Source organism: Lucilia cuprina, chromosome 3, assembly GCF_022045245.1.
Source record: "Lucilia cuprina isolate Lc7/37 chromosome 3, ASM2204524v1, whole genome shotgun sequence".
NCBI classification, from domain to species: domain Eukaryota; kingdom Metazoa; phylum Arthropoda; class Insecta; order Diptera; family Calliphoridae; genus Lucilia; species Lucilia cuprina.
In genome coordinates, this window is record NC_060951.1 from 48432145 (window position 1) to 48452906 (window position 20762).

The 20762-nt window shown below is 29.1% G+C and overlaps 1 long non-coding RNA gene across 1 annotated transcript in view; it reads left to right on the top strand.

The window, feature by feature from the left end:
- LOC124418878 overlaps positions 1 to 20762 on the top strand; it is a 668817-nt gene that overhangs the window by 144733 nt on the left and 503322 nt on the right. The window contains exon 3 of the long non-coding RNA XR_006940276.1: positions 2792 to 2811. This is a non-coding gene — a long non-coding RNA (uncharacterized LOC124418878). The remainder of the gene's footprint in view (positions 1 to 2791; positions 2812 to 20762) is intronic.

Sequence of the window (20762 nt, forward strand, 5' to 3'; positions counted from 1 at the left end):
AAAGGCATTTCTATGACTTGTATTACATTTTACCCTTTTTAAGAAAGGATTATTTATTTTTATTATTTACATTTTTTTAAAAAACTACAATTCAAAATATATCAATCATTTTGTTTTACTCTTTTTAAAACTCATTCTTTGTTTTTAAAAATAAAGTATTCATATAAAATATGAATTATTTTTTTCTTTATATATTTCAATATTTCTAAAATTTCCATATTCTAGTTAAATCCATTTCTGTTGTTTCTCGCACTCATTTGTATTTTATTTTTACATTAAAGCATTGTTTTCGAAAATATTTAAATGACTAATGAGTTTCTATTATTTTATGCGAAAATTATTTGTAAAATGTAAAATGGCATGCAAATACATTCTAATTAGTTGGGCCTGAACTGACATTAAGCCTTGGATTACACAAGGCTTAAAAAATATTATCCCTTAATTTATTGTATATTTTTGTACAAATGAGCAACAAATATTTTTAATATTGCAAAAAATATTTCTAATGCCAAAATTTGTTTGCTTCGTAGTTTTCTTTATATATGTATTTTTTTTTGCATAATTATAAGCCATCGTTTAAGAACTCTTTTAAGGCTTTTAAGGTCCATTAGCCAGGATTAAAGATAGTTAAGTAACAAACTGTGTGGTCTAGAAGATGTTCTGATATTTCTCTTAATATAATCTTAAATAATCAAGTCTACAACAAAAAACTATACAAATTTCGTACAAAATAAAAAATTAGCACACGTGCGTTTTACAAGTCACATAGACATGGCAGGTCCCATCCAAATGAATAATAACAAATGCTCCCAAGACTCAGCGTCTTTATTATTTGTACCAAGATATAATTTTATATTAAACAGAAAACCAGTTTTGTAGCAACGAATGTAACAGTATAATAGGGACCTGAGTCTTGTGTAATAGAAATATTGAGTCTTGTGACAATAAGTTCGGGAATGTTGTTGTAACAGTTCAATTGTGGCCGATAGATATTTTAAGGGGAAAATTTTGCAACTACAGTTTTTTTAGAATTTTGAAATTTTTTGTATTTATACATGCAAATTTCTGGTTCCCCTTGTATCCGCACCTGCTATAAAGCATTTTTAGCTTAATTAATTTCTTTTAGTTTCTTAAGTAAATATATTGAAAGTTTATTAAAGCTATATCCAGTGTGTATTGTTATCCTAAAATCAATATAAATAAATACCCCTTAATGATTTTATAGATTCCAACAATACTAGTTTTCCAGATATACAATTTGATTTTGAATTTTAATCCAATAGTTTCCTAGGTATACGAAATTCAGGAGTTGCCAAGATCCCATTGATAGTCCTCCCGTCATTCTCTTAATGTTCACATGAATGTCAAAGTTCATTATGTAAAATTTGAAGATTCTAGCTCTAGTAGTTTCCTTTTTAATTCATATGCGGCCTTACAGTCCCCCAGATAAAAGTCCACCCTTTTTTCTCCAAAATGTTCGGATTAATAATAAAGTTCTTTGTGCAAAATTTTAAAAATTTTGTGCTATTAGTTTCCTAGAAAAACGTATTTATACTCTGCACCACTTTAGAGGGTATATTGATGTTTGTAACCTTTACGTATACCAATCGGCTCAGAATCATTTTGTGAGTAGATTATTTCACCGAGCACCCATAATCAAACTATAAGTCGTAATTTTAAAGATAATTCAATGAAATTTGGCACATGATCTTCTATACTCCAAACGAAGCCTATTGGAAATAGTTAACATCGGTCCATTACTTCACCTAGTCCACATACAACTGAACCCCCGAATAGGCCTTTTAAGATCATGATTATGGTAAATACTAGTCTTGATGACCCTCATTAACTCTACAATTATAGGGCCTCATTTAAACCTAATCGCTATAAAAAGCTCTTCTTCAAAATTTGACATAACTTAAGTATATCTGAGGCAAGGAACAATTCATTTTAAATGTTTTAATGTGAAAACTAAATCATATTTTACTTTTTGTAACAGGTTTTCGTTATTGTATGGTCAGCCTCGCCCGACTATAATATCTTACTGGTTTTTGTATCTAATTCATATGGCAGTGCAGCTCCCCTCATTGGTAGTTCACTGTTTTGTTGCCAACAATGTTAACATGAATGGTAAAGCTCCTTGTGATTAGTTTAAAAAATTAACTTTCGTATTTAATTTATATGGAAGGTGCCACGCCCATTGCTGTTGGTCCTCCTAGTTTTTGCCCCAATAATTATAATGATACTGAAATGGCTACGAGAAATTTTTAAGACTAAAACTGTCATATTATCCCAGATATACTGAACACTGTGAAAATTTCAAACATACAAACAAACACTCATTAATTTTACCCTACACCACTATAGTGGGGACGCTACAGGTCGCAATTTTCAAGATAATTTGATGAAATTTGACCTCTTGATCAATGGTTGAAATTGGTAAATTTTTTCTTACAACCGTACACTCCGAATAGGATTTTTTTGCTAATAATTACGTTATAACATTATGTCAACATAATTTGCAAAACATAATTTTATAAAACTTTAAACGATACTACCGATTTTTATAAATATCGGACCTCATATATATTCCGGAATATGATTAGACAATAAATTAAATGCTTTATTATTTAAAAAATAATCCAAATTTTTTACTTACTGACTGGTGTAGTTTTTCATAGGTTGGCCATTCCCGACTATACATTCATAATTGTTTTTAAATATATTCATATATAAATAGTCTTCATAAATAAAAATATCCTAGTAATTAATTTTTCTCTTTTCTTTTCAGAACAGGCATTTTAAATCAAGGTAAGTTTTATTTATTTAATTTTTGTCATAAATTTCTAATTATTACAGGGACTGTAAATAACTGTTATTCTGAAATTTTTAACACAAAAAATCTCTATGTTAGAGTCAACGAAGACCTATACTTTTATATACCAATATACTCGTAATGATGCGTTTTTTTCAGAATACACGGTGATTTTAAAAAACGATCTTAGCTCCACAAATAACAGTTATTTTTTAATGGAAAAATAAAAGTCTGATAAAATAAATATAAAATAAGAATTATTTGAGGAGTTTTATTTTTTCCATCAAAAAATAAAAATCATTTGGGAAGTTTTGCTTTCCCCGACAAAAAATCAAATAATGTTTTTTATATATTTTTTCAGTCTCTTATTTTTTTGAGTTTATCTGACCAAGTCCATTAAGTAGGCATTATTATTAAAAATGAGTTTTATTTTCTGACGGAAAAAATAAAACTCCTCAAATAATTTTTATTTTATGATGGAAAAATAAAACTAAAAATATTTTTAGGTTGAAAAATAACTTTTTCAGACGGATTTTTATTATTAAAGTCACAAAATAACTGTTATAAATCAACTTTTTTGATATAACTCATAACTGTTACGGTCCCTGAATTATTATTATATAGACATTCTAAATAAATTTTTAAAATTAATTAAAATATTTCAACTATTTCTTTTATGTTGCTCAAATAATTGAATAAGAAAATGTTTTAATCAGCAGCAATTTTCCACATTTACCGTTCACATTTTCACTCTCTCCTTATTTTATTGCCATCAAATTTTCTCTGTCATTTTTATAGTCGAATCTCATAAGGGCTCTTCAATGAAGTGATATTAATAAAATTCATTATCAAAAAAATTTACAGACTTTGTTGCATATCTTCAATACATTACAATAAATTAAATTCTGTTCCATTTAAAGAGGTAACATTAAGTTTTAAATTTATATACAACTACCAGTTTATAAATGTTACTACTAATTTATTACTAAATCATTGTAGCTTGTTCTCTTTACTACCAACATGTTGCAAGAAAGCAAGAAATTTATAAAAACCTTTTACTTTTTGTTTTTTAAATGATAAACGTACGAAAAAATGTACTTTAATGCCTCAAAATATTTAATGTTGTAAGAAAATTCCCTCATTGTCAAAATAATAACAAACAACAACTCCCGCCATAAAATGATAATGTATCGTATCTGTATCTCTTGGTACTTGTATCTCAAAGAGTTGCTTACAATTTGTGACCGACATAGTTGAAATACTTTGAAAACCACTATGAAATGCCACGAAGAGAAGAAGTGGCAATAAGAAACGCGTGAAATTTCACACAACTAAAACAGCAACAAAATTTTTGAAAATTGTATGCAACTGCCAGTACCCTGTACCAACCATCGGCGATGATGATAAACATGTAAAATCCTTATAACCAACAATTTTCGGGAGCAACAGCAAAAAAAACAAAGATTTATTTAATTTACTACTAGTGGCAGCTACTTTTTGGTTAATGATGATGCTGGTTGGTTGTTTCTCGTATGTGGTGTTGGTGGCGGTGGAGTATGTAGTTTATAATTTGGAAGTATATCAAAAGCCACTGTTTATAGTAAGTTTACTGGCTTTATGGACAAATACAGGTATTCCAAGGAATAATAATGGTTGAAGGCGTTAAATTAAATATGCTTGTAGTTACGTACGTATTTTTTCGTACTTGACATCTATATAATAAAATCAAATTGAAATGAAGTGCATTTTATGTTTTGATTTTTTTGTTTTCAAAATTATGTCCAAACAATATATTACATACGCGTGTCCTTAACTCGTTTGGGGCAGATAAACTTTTCAATCAAGCGACTTCAACATAATAGGTGGATATGTAAAAGGAGTACAAAAAGCTTAATTTTGACTGGATTTCTTCAAGCCCTGCGACAATGGAGACCAAATAACTATGCATACAAATGTTAGCAAATATTTTAGGGAACTCGGAAATATTTTTAGAAATTAAAAAATGTGTAACTAAAAATGTCAATCAAGATTGTGACAATTTTAAAGTTGTCCTATTTGTCATAGTCTAGGATTCTATGAATCTTTCAATAACGATATGTGCAATATTTTTAAAGGTCATTGGACTTAGTGTTGAGTTAAGATGAACCATGTAACCGATTTTTGTAAAAGTGCTGGATGTACATTTTTATACCCTACACTACTTTAGTGAGTCCGCCTGTCAGTCCATCCATGAAAACCTTGTAATTAAACTACATTTCGCAATTTTGAAGATTGCGTATATAATATTTTATGATACCGGAGACGAAATCTATTGAAAATGATTAACATCGGTCCATTTTTCACCTAGCCCCTATACTACTGTACCTGCCGAATAGGGCTTTAAAATTCATGATTATGTTTATTATACTCGTATCTCGACAAAAAGCTTAAAACCCAAGTTCCATACTAGCCTTGATGACCTTCATGAATTTCATAATTATAGGGCCTCATTTGACCCTAGCCCCTATAAAAAGCCCCCTTCAAAATTTGATTGAAATGTCCACAATTCTATAAAACAATAAATGGCTTATATGTATATGTACATCTGAGGCAAGGTACAATTTAGCTTAAATTTGTTGTTATGAAAACTAAATCACATTTTACTTTTTGTAACAGGTGTAGATTATTATATGGTCGACCTGCCCGACTATAATTTCTTACTGGTTTCAATTACAAATATCTTTCTGATACAACTAAATGTGTGGAATTTTCAGGTCTATCTAGGTTCCTATTTTCTATACCTCTGGAAAATATTTTTCAAGTTCTATGGAAATCAATCTAGTCATTAATTAGATTTTTTGGTTAATAGTCTGACCAGAGAAGCACATAATATTGTGTTAGAGGATTTGTTCCGTATCAGTTATACGCTTAGGTACCTACGGGGTTCATATAGGGTATATGTTTAAAAACTTTATGAAAGGAATCAAATGATAAACGTAACGAAGAACTTAATATTTCGTCTATTCTCATACTTAATGCTCCACGAAGAAGTTATTTTATCATTCTATCTGTAATGCTTCATACACAAATGCAAATATCAATATTACTTTAAAAACTTCTAATATCGACTAGGGTTAGAACCAAAAACTAATTCCTTATTAGATATATGCTATAAGCAATTGGCTACAAATATTATTTAAAAAAAATAAGTAAGGTTATTCATAACGACCACTCATCATTAAGTAATGTATGAAATAACTATCTACAATTCTCATTACCAAAATTTGAAAATATTTTACTGGGTGTGGTTTTAGATTGTAGTTAACATGCCTCAGATATTATTTAAAGATCGTGTCACAGGAAGTAAAGTTAATGCCATGGTCAGCGCCAGATCTTATTTGAGTAAACTGTTAGTACATAGAAATTTTCATCTGAATGTTTTCAGTTCACAAATTGTCGTTGGTGGATCGTCTCCAGCTCACCCTGGGATTGAAAGAGTACCACCAAATCAAATAAATAATCAAAACGAAACGATAGTAAACTAGAATAAAGATTTTATTTCGAACAATGAACTACGAACATATTTCTGTCTTTAGACTAGTTTTCATTAGGCTAGATGTATATAACGTCAGATCCGCTAAGTAGAAATATTTTCTCAAGATGAAGAGATTTTGTTCAATGTGAAAAAGTGAGAATATATTTTACTCGCGGTTGTAGATCCATAGAAAGTGCATTGACGGCTTAAGTCAGGCTTCCTTTGCATTGTTTCTTATATTAGGAAATTGCGTTAATCTACTAAAGCTTTTTCTGTAAAAAGACAATACGACAATTCGAAAAATGTGAAAAAGGAAATTGCGTTAATCTACTAAAGCTTTTTCTGTAAAAAGAATACGACAATTCGAAAAATGTGAAAATCCAAATAAGTCGGTTTCAATGAAAAGTCAATAAGTCATGTCATCGAGACATATATCTTTCTTTAAAAGACCTCTAATTTGAACCAGTTCCATAACTAAAAGTTTTAGTTATGGGTATATTATTGCTTTAGCTTTGTTAATATCACATTTATAATGATTTAACTACTAAAATCAGTTAAACACTTTTAAGTACGTTATACTCTTTATATCAATATCCTTTACAACAAATCCCAAATGGGTTAAAGACTTACTTAAGCGCAAGTAAGTCTTTAATAAATTAAATTGAAAAGTGAAACTATTTTAATAGTGGCTCCTAAAAAGTCAATAAGTTAAAAGCATCAACTTTAACTTTATGTATGTATATCATGTTAATGACGATTATGATGAGCACATGCGGGCCATGTAACCAGCCATACACTCACATTTAAACTACGCCCTTTCCCCAGAGCTGGTGGAGCGCTCTAGAGAATTCAATGGCATGATTGCACTTTGCCTGAAAGCAGCTGTATTGTGTCATTAGACGTGAACAGCCAAAAGGATAGATAGTAAAATGATGGTAATGACTCTGACTTCAAGTGCCAGCATGTACGCATGCGTATGGCGGACATGTGCCCAGGCCCCCGTTTCTACATATGTACATGAAATGTGTGTGTAATACAAATATGTAGAAAATACATTTAAAAATTTGTTTGCATTTGTTTTTCAAAACCCAAGTAGTCTATAACAATTTTCCATATCTATAAACTATAAAAAAACTAAAACCACAAGCAGTGACGTCTAAGTACCATCAGAATTTACTAGAAAATTGTGAATGAGACAAAATAATTTGATTTTTATTAGTATTTGCCAATTCCCTTAAGAAAAATTAGAAATTCAACTATTAACAAAATGATCATAAAACATAAACAAATAACTGCCATTAAAATGATGCTGAAATTATACACCTGGTAAGGAACAGACGACAAAAATCTCTTCTAACAACAACTGGTGACATTTGCAACCGCATATTTACTAAAAACTCAAAAATATCAACGAAAAGACTAAAAAAAAATAGAAACAGATGTTTCGTTATCCTCTGAAAAGTGATCAGTATTTTTGGCCACACTTCTGATTTTATATTTTGCTTGTCTGTCTCTTACATTTTCATTTACTTGACAAACAAACATCCTGTGGTTACAACAATTCAAATATTCTTGTTATTTTTGTTCTTTAGTATTTGCAAAACACTCTTCGGGTTTCATTGTTTTAAAATTTAGAAACAATTCAATTTTTACTTTAGAATTCATTATATATTTGTTTCTCATTTTCTATTATTTTATGTTATTTCCATTACAATTTCTAAATTATAAATGACCCGTGTCCAGTGTTTATTGTTTTGATTTTTATTTTATTTCTATATTGTTTATTGTAAATATCCTTTGAATTACATTCTAATGAGTCTTGTATAGAGTGTTTGCGTCTCGCTGAGCTCTAGCGTTCACGGTGGGTGTTCAGCGTTTATTGTTTATTTGTATTCTAACGCGCTATTTCTAGCTGTTTGTATCATTTTGCTTTTATCTTAGGGAGTGAGGGTATTTTAGCCTTGTAAAATCCTATACAAAAGAGTTTCCTAACTTGCTAAGAAATTTCAAATTTCATGGTATTAAAGTCAATAAATCATGGCGGATAGTTAAATGGAATTCTTTAAAATTTTTTATGAATGTTGACAATTTTTAAAAAATGTATATAAATTTTGTTTTATTTTCCTGATTTTATAAAGAACTTTAAAATTAAATTTTTTAAATTAAGATATTAGTTAGTTAGTTTGAAAGGAGGATGTATACTCATCAAATCTGAAGAAATACAACTAGGATTCTATCGGGCCTTTTGTGCGCTCCTTAACCAGTGCCACGGGTGGCACTACCACATTAGAACACTAACCACTAACATACCGGAGGCCACAATTAAGATATTATTATTTTTTAAATAAATCTATTTTAGTTAATTTTTCGGAAGATTCCAATTTTATAATTTTCAAAAAAAAACAACTAAATTCGTTATCTAACATAATATTTTCCTCATACTTCTACAGTAATAGTCATTTGGGTCATACTCTAAATTTTTGAGAGTGCACTATAGATAGATTGAAAACTGCACCGACTTTGTTTATTGTATTATAGTACCTCTTCCTGTATATATAGAAGCAACCACTTTCGGATTCAAAAGGCGATGTGTCATACAAATTATTGAATATTGTTAAAGTAATATGTCGTTAACTATGACAGAGTGTAATATAAATATGAAATTTAAAACCGTAAGATATAAAGTGTAAATCGTATATTCCCAGAGAGGTAAGCTTTCATTCACATGAGCACCAGGTCACAGGCTTCTCGCGAATAATGGGTAACGAAAAGCGAGGCAAAATTGAAAAATTGGGAAGATAATCCCATAAGACCACTTTTGGAATAGGAACTCAGAATTATCAAGTCTGAGGTTATTCTAAGTGGATACTCATGACATAATTATACAAAATTAAACATTCTACCGTAGAATGTGGAGCATATGAAGATGACAGTGAAACTCAGCAATACTTTCCTTGTCATTACAAGTCATAATTTTTTCGGAATCATATCGCTTCCAAATATCTGGAAGTGATATGGCTATCACAATAGGCCGTTTCAGAATATCGTTCAAAAATCTCTATATACATATGTGAATAAACTATCTCGTATAGCTAATATGATGAATACGATTGAAGTGCTAACTTCCAAACCCAAAAAATTGGTTCCAAAAGTTAATCGTGATCACAAGAGATTTAATATCATTCAAGTAGGGTTCTATAGTTTAAACGAAAAGTCGACTTTTTGACTTTTCAACTTTTTTCATTTAGTTAAAAGTCGACTTTTCGACCTTTTGCATTTTATGAAAAGTCGATTTTTCGACTTTTTTCATATAATTAAAAGTTGACTTTTAGACTATAAGTATTTTATAAATAGTCGACATTTCTACTTTTTTCACCTTTTTTTGACTTTTTGACTATTTTCGACTTTTTTCCAACTATTTTAGAGTTTTTGACTTTTTTCAACTTTTTTAAAATTTTCGACTATTTTTGACTTGTTTCTACAATTTTCGCGTTTTCGACTTTTTTCGACTTTTCGATTTTTTTCGACTTATCGACCTTTTTCGACTTTTTTCGATTTTTATTATACACTAGACCACTATAGTGGGGAGGGTATTATACGTTTGTGCTGATGTTTGTAACATACAAACACAGGGCACAGGGACGAAGCCTATTGAAAATTGTTGAAATCGGTCCATTATTTCACCTAGCCCCCATACAACCGTACCTCCCGATTTGAACTTTTTATGTTATTTAAAAATATATCCTTTTCCCAAATTTACCGAGGATCGGCCTATATTTGACCTATATAAATCCTCATTTCAAAATTTTAGTTCTTTTATCAATAAAATGCTTAAATATTTTGAAATTATGCTAATATTCAACATAAAAGTTTCTTTATAAAAAATACATTTTTTTTAAATATACTCATGGTGTAGGGTATTATATGGTCGGCCATGTCCGACTATACTTTCCTACTTGTTAACAATGTCGACTTTTTTCACAGATGCTAGTCGAGTTATTGACTTTTTTGGAATAAAATAAAATACAGACTTTTTTCGACAAAAAGTCGATTGTTCGATTATTCGAAAGTCGATTTAAGTATATAAATATAAATCGATAAATATAAATCTTATCCAATTTTACTTTATCAGAGTTGCAAGTAGAATGTTTTTTTCTCCTCCGTAAAATGGTGACCCATTTTAAACAGTACGTAAATGTCTTTATTAAAAGACACATTTTAACAATTAAGATTTATAAATAATTATACGTAGCGCAATAAAATAAATATATTCCCTAGAGAACCAACCTACTAGTGTAAATACAAAAAAAAATAAACTTAATTTCTCACGTTAATGTTGAAAAAAAAAAATAAAAAAAAAAAACTTTAGTTAAAACTCCCTTCTAAAATCTACCTAAAAGACAACAAGAAAACAAAAGGAGCCATAGTAATGTATACAATTATTATCTGGCATATAAATACAAGCAATAAACAATAATATAAATTGGTATCATCTGATAATTTGTAAAATTGTCAAGATCTTCCGCCGCCACATAATTTTTATTTTCCTTAAGTGTATAGCATAAAGTTAAAGTTTAACTTCCCCCATTTCAGGAAAGGACACAAAACCCTTTACTTTTTGGGATTTCAGATTTTTTTGTGTTTCATTTGTATTGTTAATGTGTTTAAAGAGTAAAATTAAAGCAATTGGTTACGCCGCAATACAAGCAACAGTGGCAAAAGCAACTACAATAAGTAACAACAATGCCGCCACCAATTTTTACAATGATCACAACAAATCATGGCTAAATTCTGAATGCAACAAACGAAACTTAACGACAACACAAAAACTAAAGAAAACCCCACCATACTTGGCTAATTTGTTTTTTTTTTTTTTGTTTTTGTTGTTGCAAGTTATAAAAATATATTTATTTGTATGTTGTACAAGTTAATATCGATCGTATAGTGGCAAAATGTAGATTGAAATAACTTTAACTATAGTAGTACTTTTATGCTTTAAAGTTTTAAGCTCAACACAGTTGGTAATCAAATCTGCAACATGCAAAATACCAAAATGATCCAAAAGCTCGGCAACAGCGACAGCAGCAGGAGGAGCAGCAATACACAACAGCTAAACAAGACACAAAAACAAATTGGTAGCAGATTTTTAAAAGTTACTTCAAGTGTCACCGCCAACTGTGAAAGATTATTTATAACTACGAATATTTGAAATCATGCATATGTTGTTGCCATCGTTTGGATATTTGTATTTGTCTGGAAGTTGTTGAAATGATTTCTTTTGAGGACAAATACGCTACATCAAGGATTTTGAGGAAATCACTAGTTTTAAAAAACTAAATACCATATGGCATAAATCATTAAGGATTATTAATGATAACGATCCATCTATTTCATGGTTGTTTAGTTAGAAGGAAATTGGTTTTTGTTTAATAGCTGAATTTGTTCCAATTTAACTGAGTTATACAATATTTTCTTTATATTATTGTTTTAACTACTATCTCCCATAACTCTGTAGTACACCCCAAAAATTCTCCTATACCGAACATCTCATTTTATTCGCCAAAATACATGTACCAACATATTTCTTATCAATTATCACAAGAGTTTAATAATTTGTTACCAACGAACATGTTGTATTTGTCTTGGTCTCATTTTTGTCTCTGCAAATTTTAAATTAATTTAATAACTTGCGTTTTATAAACTCCAGTATTTTGTATTTGTTCATCCAAATGTCATTGTTTTAGCTTCGTTAGTATAGTTTGAAAACTAAAGAACAGCAGCAGTCTGTGAATTTGAATAATGTTTGAATATTTTCTTTATCATTAACTCGAGTCAATTCAACTACTCAATTATTTAAAGAAATTCATTATTTTTTTCTGTTGCAATACAAAACTTCAAACTCAGCCGCTAACATTTTTATTATGTGTGGTTTATTCAAACATAAATGGCATCTCAGTTGAGACATTCGACAAACATGTGCCGGTAAAGAGTGAAAAAATCGCAGATATTTCATTGATACACACATTGTAACGCATGTTGCCTGGTGATAATAATCACAGAAGGAATTTATTGAAAATTAATAGAAAATCAAACAGCAGTGTTGTGTTGAAAATTTTAATTAATAAAAAATTTAGTTTTTAAGAGTTGGTTTGATTTGCGTTTTTTTATGCAAATTTCATAGATTAAGTCCTAAACGTGACTTGTGTTTGTATACGTATCGCTTATATAGCGACTTCATTTCATTTGAGAAATATGAAAGTGAATTAATATAATTATCTACAAAAAGAGAGATAGAGAGTACAATAATCCTCCAATTGACAAAATAGAAAAAATGTATAATTAGTTCAATTTTTATATGAAAAAACCTAGTATCGACTGTAGATAATATAAAAAAAAACGTAATTAATTATATTCCACATCAAAAATCTATAAGTATAGTTATAGTTTGTCAAATATCGGTCCAATTGGGTGATTAATACAAAAATTTGTGCTTTTTATATTAATATCCTAAAATTGACATAAGTTTCCTAATTAACGCGTCAACTGGGAAAATCGTGAGAGAGAGAGAAATGTCGAAAATCTTAGACCTACCAATGACACAGGCCGACAAAGTTTTAAATAAAGTCAAAAATCTGAGACCGCTTATACTTTTCTAAAAGACTCAACTACGTTTAATTTCAGTATTATTTTCTTTAACACATCTGGAAGTTTAGATATCATGTCTTGAAATTTGGAGACATGCCCTCTGAAAGTCCATTTTGTCTGCTTTAAAATAAAGGCTTAACATCCAAAATTAAATTTTAATAATCGGATAATCTCAACAGAGTCTTCTTTCCCCGCTAATTATTCCAAGCCCGTTCCCTTGACTGTGGTTTCGGTAGATAGACAGCAGGAATCTCGTTAATCCATTCATGTTTTTATTGCCCTTAACAATAATTTTCTTCGTATACACCCTGTAACAATTTTGAAAAAAGCATTTACACATGGAAAAGTTGAAACCATATGAAAATAGATTCCACTTATAGAATTGCGTACTCCGATTTTTATGTCCTTACGAAAGGATTTCAAAGTTTAAAGGACTACAAACGAATATTTAAAATATTTACATATATGTATTTTATAATGCTAGTATCAAATAAAAGCTGGGAATCTGTACATTCTATCTATATTATTTACCTGTCTCACTTAGAGAAAAAAAACGAAAAAGGAATTAAATTTAAAAAGGTTTCATTTTCGACTCAAAAACTTTTTACTACTTTTTGTGACAAATTGTCTTTATGATTTTCAATTCCTTCTTGATAATCTTGATGATTTGAAATAAATTATATTATTTCGAAGCGGAGGAACTCAGCTTAATTTGAAATTAAAATTAATACCAACTTTTTAATATAAATTTGAAATTTCATCTTTTAAAATTGTATGTCTTTTAAACTTTAAAGTCCTTGTACAGGAGCATAAGAGCTAATTATGAAAAACAGAGTTAATACTAATGGTCCACAGTTTCCTGTATGCATAGATTTTTTCATGTTTGAAAATAACTTTTGCACGGTTTATGAACAAAAATATTATTTTCACTCCTTTCACTTCAATTTTTTGTTTAGTGTTTTATCAAATACTAGAAATTATTCCTGTTTATGTGAAATGCTTTTCTATTTAAAGACATTACAGTTTTTAAGATTTTTAAAAAGTTCTAGAATTCATACGTCCCATTGACCACTATTTCAACTATAACTGTTGCTGAAAACTTATTATAAATACTTAAGAACACAATAATGTTCCCAAAAAAATGGTTGTAAAAATAACAACGATATAATTACTTCCATGATTTCTTTTCAAAAATCATCAAATAAATTAGCTTTATTATAGAAAATTTATTAAGAAAAGAAGAAAATTTATTATAAAAATATTAAATTTTGTAGAAAATACATAGTAATTTTACTGCTAAATAGTGAGATTTTCTTAATCGGTTAATTGACAGAAATTATTCGGTTTGTTCGTTATTTGTTATTCGAAATTTGACAATTTACATTTATTCGAACGATTAATCGTCAAAAATTAATCGATTAACCGAACGACGATTAATCGTTTGAATACTCTAGTAAAAAACTATTATTTGACGCGCAATAAAATAGTTAAGCACTTAGGCTACAGAGTGCACAGAGGTGTCACTTTTGGCATTTACAAAAATCTAAAATCAGCTTTTTTTGTAGGAGGACTTCTATAAAATACAGCTAAATAATGGTGTTAAGTGTTGTGCGAAAGAGAGGGTAATAGTTTTTTATCGCAAACCAAAGTCACAACTTACTAAGGGAAATTGCAAGTACTTCTTTAACTTCCTATTTGTAAGCGAACGTGGAAGTACTTGACATCCAATGACATAACCGTGTTTAATTAAAAAAAGAAGCAGCGAAAATGGCTTTTATTACCTTTTTAAATCATTACTTTTCAATATATCGAGGGACTATATTCAATAGTCTTTGTCATTTTCATGAAAATATGATTTCGATCGCTCAATATATAAATTTCAAAAAAATTGTTTTTTTGGCAATTATATATCAATTTTTAAATTTCTCTATCTGAAAAAAAATCCTAATGCAAAACTCTCTATCTTCACCAAAAATTGTTTCAAACTCTATTATTTTGAATAATTTTCTGTTGCAAAACAGCATGCTGAATGCAAATCCGCCAAAATATTTAAATCGTTTTAATAGTTTTCGAGATATCGCACATTATGATATTAATTTGATTAATTTTATTGCTGAGTTTAGCAATATAGCATTGATTTTGGACCAAAACCATATAATCTGTTGCTTTTTCAACAATTTGGTTTCTATTACTTCATTAAATTGCACAAAATATAATATTTATTATTATTAAATCAAATTCAAAAACTCTCTATCTGAAGGTTGTAAACAAATTTTCGTAGGAAAAAAACTCTATCTGATATAAATTTGTGAATAATTTTACAAATAATGCAAAATTTTAAATTCTTTTTAAATAAGGATTAAGAATATGGTCATAGCAATATATTGTAAAAATCGTTACGAACTAGCGAAATAAACAGTTTTTTTGTCTTGAAAACTTGTGAGAGACTATTGAATATAGTCCCTCGACAGAAAAATATGGGATTCTTTCATCATCGTGATATCTTCACCTAAAGCCAGATACCAGACATGATGGAGAAACTCTAAGGCCAGCTACTTTGATCTCTATGTTGAAAATTCATTCTTATTTGTGTAGATTTAGTTGATCCTTTTTCAGTTGTCTACTTACAACTAGATAGTTTAATTTAGTTTAATAACTTGTATGAGGTTGTCTATATAGGCGGCAAATCGACATTGAAGTTGCGGCTATGGAAAAGTAAAACCTGCTACAACAAGTGATTAAACTAAATTAAGAGGTCACCTTAAAAAAGGACACACACAGAAACTAAAATATGAATTACATTATTTTAATCAATGACTAATAGCGCTGAGTTTTAGAGTTGTGTCCTGCTAACATACTTAGTTTAAATTGTAACACACTCTATCAAAGATAAAATCAGCCGAAAAAAGTGAAACACAACTATTTTAAGGGTGGTCTTCGGTAACACATTAGGGTTTTATGATGTTACAATTTTTATTTATTTTAAATTAAAAAATATATATTAAGGTAAAAGACAGAATGTTTGGGTTCCTTAACAACTACAACAATTTTAAATTTATGCAATATATATTTTTATAAAAAAAACTAATCCTTAAATCTAACAGCCCACACACGTTTCAATTTAAGCAAAGAAAACAATCAAAAAAGAAAAGTAAATCTTAAATTTGTTTTCTTTTTTATTAAAAAAAACTGAAAACATTTTTATTGCTGCAACGAATGAGATTTAAATGTTGTGCTCCTTAAAATGCCTTAGAAAGGATTAAATTATATGCATTTTATTTTTATCTATTGTTACAATTTCTCTGTTGTGCTAAATTTCTATTGTTAGATTCAATTGTGTGTAAAAAGTTAATTTCGTTATTTTTCTTTCTTTCAATTAGATTTAATGTAAATTTAGTGTATTGTTAGTAAACGAGTTGTGCTATTGTTTTCATTGGATTTTATTTTACAAAATTCGTTAAACCCTATAAAACTATTTGAAAAGAATTTGTTGTATATTTTGTTGTATCTAGAAAGTATAATTGAACAATTTCATGGTTTTCATATTAGTTTAAGGTCGAAAATGTTTTTATTAAATTTTTAAGAATTGTTTAAGAAAAATAAGGTTTTTGAAAAAAATAGTTTTATTTAAGCTTTAAGTAGGTAGGTAAACGCTTACTTGAATTTTCTTAGAATATGTTTTTGCATTAAAAGAACAATTGGTATGATTAAATTTTACAAAAAGATACGATTTCTACTATCACGCAACTTTTTTGTATTGAACTTTAACAAATGATATGTTTCTTTTTTATTCTTAAATTTCCAAAAATAATTCTGAAAATTTCATTCTTAACATGCAACAAATACCAGACATAAAAAGTCTTCTAGCTTAATGTGCTAAAAAAGTGGCTAATTAATAAACTAAAGTGTTTGCATGAAAATTTAAAGCAGTCATAACTCAACAAACTTTACCTATAAATAGTATCTACAATTTGGTCGTTAAATAAAAACCCTTTTTCGTTTTTTTAATAACTTTGTTTGCATATCCAATACTTATGTATTGTATCACACTGTGAAAAAATATTAAATTTCCTCTTTTTTTCGCCACAAAGTCTTTTGGTTTCTTTTTATGGTCACATGGAACATGCAACATGTTCTCACTCTCTCAAGGTCAGTGGATGTCAAAGTGCTAACAAAATTTTTAATTATGACCATATACTTGTTCGTATCTTTTATCTTATGCAAATCTTATCTTATCACACATAAATGTACAACATAAAACATAATAATGGAAGATAAATCATAAAAAAAAAATTTTGAAAAAAGAAATAATTAAGCATTTTTTTGTAGTATTTTAAATGAGAATAAAAGGTGAAAAATCAGGTCAAATTAATAATGAATTTAACCCATTATAAGCCAAGAATATTTTATGCCCGATCAAAGTGTAGGAAACGAAGTGCCATATATTTGTCCAATTGACAATCGGTGTTGTACGTATGAATCGTAATTTTTATATCCACCATCAAAAAAGATGTGGGTATATTGATTTTGTCATTCCGTGTGTAACACATCGAAATATTGTTCACAGACTCCATAAAGTATATATATATATTCTGGGACCTCGTGAGATTCTAAGACGATCGAGCTACGTCCGTCCCAAAATAAATTTTATTGATCAGAAATGTTTGGTATTGAAAATGGGCAAAATCGGTCAACGATTTCACATAGCCCCCATACAAATGAACCCCCCGGAACATTGTATAAAGAGCTTTAAAGTTGAAGCAAATATCATAAAATTTCGCATAGGTTTGTATTTGAGGTCTGAAATAAAATTCTGAATTATGGCGGACATAGGACCATAAATAGCCCTAGCCCCATATAAGGTAAGCGGTGAAATTTAACAGAAGTAAGTTTTATAGAAGCCAAAACCTCTCTACCAAATTGTATATGTATCGGTCCATAATTGACCCGACCCCCCATATAAAGTTCCCTTCGGAACCTTCAATGCTCATTTTTGGAGTAAAAATACGAGTATAGCGAAGAAATTTGACATAAGTAAGTATCTTAGGAACCAAAATCTTTCCATCAAATTTTATGTGGATCGGTCCATAATACCCCCCATATAAGGTCCCCTCCATAAAATTTCTTTAACGCTCATTATTGGCATAAAAATACGAGTACAGCGATTAAATTTTACATATGTAAATTTTAAACAAGCCAAAATCTCTACCAAATTTTATGTGAAGCGGTCTATAGTTGCTCCTACCCCACAAATAAGGTCCCCTTCAGAAAATTACTTGAAGACTCATTACTGACTTAAAAATACGAGTATAGCAATGAAATTTAATCTCCCTCCCAAAATATAAGGTCACCATCAGAAATATAATTCAAAAACGACTAAAGCGATGCAATTTGATATAAACATGACGTTATACAGAATTTTACAAGGATCGGTCTATAATTGACCCTCCCCCATATTAGGCCCCTTCAGAAAATGACTTTAAATCTAAGTACTGGCTTAAAAATACTAGTAGATCAACTAAATTCGACATAAAATAGATTTGTATGAGCTAACATCTCTCTACAAAATGTTGTGGGATTCGGCCCATAATTAACCCTACCCTCCATTTAAGGACCCTATCAGAAAAATACCTTAACTTTCATTACTGGCTTAAAAATGTGAGTACAGCGATGACGATTCGACACCGATAAGTTGTATAGGAACCGAAATCTCTCTACCAATTTTTACGAGGATCAGTCCATAATTACCCCACCGAAAATGACTACAACGCTCATTACTGGTTGAAAATTATACATAACTATTATTTGTATAACTAAAAATCGTTCTACGAGATTTAAGGATGATCGGTTCATAATTAGTCTTTCCCCCATATAAGGTAACCATAAGAAAAAAATTACTTTAACTGGCTGATAATACGAATACCCCAATGCTATTCGACATAAACTAATTTTAAGCTAAAATCTCTCTACCATATTTTATGAAGATCGGTCCATAATTAACCCTAACCCTGTATAAGGTCCCTTTAAGAAAATGACTGGCTTAAAAATATCAGTAGACTATAAATTTTAAATAAATAAGGAATTTAAATCTTCCTACCGTCGAATCCGAAATCTTCACTGTCGATAGTTGAACCCCCATTAAGAGAACTATTTCAAATATTACCTTGATGTTCCATTAGTATCGATATGTAATAATAAATTATTCAAAATATCAAAGCATATTTATATGGCAATGATTTGATGGTGGGTATATAAGATTTGGAATAGCCGAATATAACACTCCTTCTTGTTATAATTGATTTGTTTCAAAATGTTTTATTTGATAAATATTTATGACATACAACGATACGACATCGATTATAATTTGAACAATTATAAATACCATCTATGACCAGTATTCTGCGCTACCATGTCGTAATATTTAGTCTTATAAATTTCTGTATTAACTTTGTACGAGTAATAACACTCCCACTTTTTCTAGTTCGCCCAGTTAAGTTCTATGTATTCATAATAATAGGTAAGTCTACTCAAACCAAACTTATAAACTTTATCCGTCCTTGAATTTTTTTTTTGCTGGGTAGGCAATTAAATAATTCAGCCCTAAAATTTTTAAATTTACTATTAAATAGCAATTTTAGCCGGTTAACAGTTATTTTGTATGAATATCAGACAAAATACCACTGAGGATAAATCTCATTTACATCTATTTAGCGTTTTACTCAACGTTAAACCAACTAACAAAGTTAACAAAAACTACATACACATGTACATACCTCTAAAGATGATGCTGTGCTAAATTAAGATTAAATTAAACTACAACAAAAAAAAAACTTTAAAATATTAAACACAAAAAGCACAAACATTCATATAAATTATGTGATGACAAATTAAATGATACTGATGATAATAAACTGACAAGTGTTGAGTTAAACATGCAAATAAAGGCGTTTTTGGGGATTTGTATTTTAAAGAAAAACCTACAATGATGTTCACAAAAGAAATATTATTGTTTTTGTAATTTTATGGATAAAATGACAATAAGCTAAAGTTATCTGCTAAATGGCAAATGTTTTGTTGTTTGTTGTAAGCGATATTTTTCATTTAAGTTACATTGTCATAAAGTTTTGTAGTCACAAAATTATGATTAATTTATTACATTTTAAATACTAGTATTTAAGTAAGGCTATTGAAATTCGCACCTTTTAAAAGGTTTTATAGTATTTTTGTTGTTGATTGGATCATATTAATTTCAATGATTTATGCTGTTTTTTTGTAGCGTAAGTTAAAGGTTCTTTTGTAAATGATTTATGATAGTACAATCAACGAGAGAAAGTTTTATGTATTGTCCTAGTTTTTAATGAACATACTTTTGGACAGTTTTTTTAATTGTGTCTTTTATGTGTAAAATTAATATTTTAATAGCAACAAATTTTAAAAATATTTTCAACTTTCTTAATACAACATGGCGATTTAAGCCACCGATTTTGCGTAGATTAAAATAAGTTTGTGAAGCTCTGCACTTAGTTTAGCATTGACAATAAACTTATGAAGAAACTGCAATAGATGGTATGGGGGCACTGTTAGTAGTGGGCGTGACATTAACTCTATGAGTATATAAAGAGTACAATAACTTTACTATAATTAAGGAGAAAAATAAGTGGACCGCCAATAGGTTTTCACACGGATAGTATGAAGTTTTGGAAATTGGGAACATTACTTAAAAATGTTTTAAATTAACTAAGTTAATGATCTCGTATATATTAAGAGTTGCTGCGGCTGCCACGGGTG